Source organism: Triticum dicoccoides, chromosome 4B (genome assembly GCF_002162155.2).
Source record: "Triticum dicoccoides isolate Atlit2015 ecotype Zavitan chromosome 4B, WEW_v2.0, whole genome shotgun sequence".
Lineage (NCBI taxonomy): Eukaryota > Viridiplantae > Streptophyta > Magnoliopsida > Poales > Poaceae > Triticum > Triticum dicoccoides.
Genome location: NC_041387.1, coordinates 117,905,977 through 117,908,855, shown reverse-complemented (window position 1 = coordinate 117,908,855; position 2,879 = coordinate 117,905,977).

Here is a 2,879-nt window from a genome sequence, read left to right as displayed (position 1 = left end):
GCGGGGCGGCTCCGGCGGCGGGGTGGCGGCGGCTGCGGCTTGGGGTCCCAAGGGGGGCCCCGGGCTGGGTATTTAAAAGGGGAGGAGGGGTGCGACGGCTTGGGGGAGGGGGCAAGCAGCGGCGGCGGGAGGCGGAGTCTAGCTCGGACTCTGCGGCGGCGGCACGGGGAAGGCGGCGGCGCGGGGCAGGCCGGCCTTGCTGGCCTTCGGCCCAGTCGGGCGCGGGCACGTTTTTTTTAAATAATTTCGCCGAACAAAAAAATCTAGAAAATTAAATAAAAATCTAAAAATACCAAAATAAATTTTCATCGTCCAAATAAAATATTTAGAACAAGATGAATATTTTTTCGGTCCTAAAATGCATTTTCGAAAATCGTGCAATTTTTCCTAAATTCAAATAAAATAGCAAAAACACCAAAATAAAACTTATTTCATTTTTTTATTAAATCCTCATTATTTCTTTATTTTGGGAAAGTCATTTTATTCCCTCTCTCATATTTTTATAATCGAAATAATTGAAGATAAAATAAATAAAATCAAATGATCCTATTTTCAAAATTTGAGAAAACTCAAATATGAAAATAACGAAATCCCCAACTCTCTCTGTGGGTCCTTGAGTTGCGTAGAATTTTCTAGGATCGGGGCAAAAGGCATTAAATATGATATGCATTGATGATCTATTTGTATAACATTCCAAATTGAAAATTTGGGGTGTTACAATCCCGGTACACCACCGGAGGCATTCATATAGAGTCATATTTTGTTCTAAGTATCGAGTTGTAATCTTGAGTTGTAAGTAAATAAAAGTGTGATGATCTTCATTATTAGAGCATTGTCCCAAGTGAGGAAAGGATGATGGAGACTATGATTCCCCCACAAGTCGGGATGAGACTTCGGACTTTAAAAAAAGAAGAAGAGAAAGGCCAAATAAAAAAATGAGAGAAAAAGAGAGAAGGGACAATGCTACTATCCTTTTACCACACTTGTGCTTCAAAGTAGCACCATGATCTTCATGATAGAGAGTCTCCTATGTTGTCACTTTCATATACTAGTGGGAATGTTTCATTAAAGAACTTGGCTTGTATATTCCAATGATGGGCTTCCTCAAAATGCCCAAGGTATTCGTGAGCAAGCAAGTTGGATGCACACCCAGTTAGTTTCTTTTGTTGAGCTTTCATACATTTATAGCTCTAGTGCATCCGTTGCATGGCAATATCTACTAACTCACATTGATATCTATTAATGGGCATCTCCATAGCCCATTGATACGCCTAGTTGATGTGAGACTATCTTCTCCTTTTTTGTTTTCTCCACAACCACCATTCTATTCCACATATAGTGCTATGTCCATGGCTCACGCTCATGTATTGCATGAAAGTTGAAAAAGTTTGAGAATACTAAAGTATGAAACAATTGCTTGGCTTGTCATCGGGGTTGTGCATGATTTAATACTTTATGTGATGAAGATAGAGCATAGCCAGACTATATGATTTTGTAGGGATAACTTTCTTTAGCCATGTTATTTTGAGAAGACATGATTGCTTTGTTAGTATGCTTGAAGTGTTATTGTTTATCATGTCAATATGAACTTTTATTTTGAATCATTTGGATCTGAACATTCATGCCACAATAAATAAAATTACATTAAGAAATATGCTAGGTAGCATTCCACATCAAAAATTCTATTTTTATCATTTACCTACTCGAGGAGGAGCATGAATTAAGCTTGGGGATGCTTGATACGTCTCCAATGTATCTATAATTTTTGATTGTTCCATGCTATTATATTACCCGTTTTGGATCTTTATGGGACTTACTTTACACTATTATATCATTTTTGGGACTAACCTACTAACCGGAGGCCCGACCCGAATTGTTGTTTTTTTTGACTATTTGAGTGTTTCGAAGAAAAGGAATATCAAACGGAGTCCAAAGAGGATGAAACCTTCGGGAGCGATATTTTTGGAACAAATGCAAACCAGGAGACTTGGAGTGGACGTCAAGCAACAAACAAGGCGGCCACGAGGGTGCCCGGTGCGCCCCTGGGGGTGGGCGCGCCCCCATCCTCGTGGCCCCCTCGAGCGTCAACCGACCTACTTCTTCCTCCTATATATACTCCCGTACCCTGAAAACATCGAAGAGCACCACGAAAACTTAATTCCACCACCGCAACCTTCTGTATCCGCGAGATCCCATCTTGGAGCTTTCACCGGTGCTCCGCCGGTGGGGGAATCGACCATGGAGGGCCTCTACATCATCTCCAAGGCCTCTCCGATGAGTTGTGAGTAGTTTACCACAGACCTTCGGGTCCATAGTTATTAGCTAGATGACTTCTTCTCTCTCTTTGAATCTCAATACAAAGTTCTCCTTGATCTTCTTGGAGATCTATTCGATGTAACTCTTTTTGCGGTGTGTTTGTCGAGATCCGATGAATTGTGGGTTTATGATCAAGTTTATCTATGAGAAATAATTGAATCTTCTCTGAATTCTTTTATGTGTGATTGGTTATCTTTGCAAGTCTCTTCTAATTATCAGTTTGGTTTGGCCTACTAGATTGATCTTTCTTGCAATGGGAGAAGTGCTTAGCTTTGGGTTCAATCTTGCGGCGTCCTTTCCCAGTGACAGCAGGGGCAGCAAGGCACGTATTGTATTGTTGCCATCGAGGATAAAAAGATGTGGTTTATATCATATTGCTTGAGTTTATCCCTCTATATCATGTCATCTTTCTTAATGCGTTACTCTGTTCTTATGAACTTAATACTATAGATGCAGGCAAGAGTCGGTCGATGTGTGGAGTAATAATATTAGATGCAGGCAGAAGTCGGTCGATGTGTGGAGTAATAGTAGTAGATGCAGGCAGGAGTCGGTCTACTTGTCAC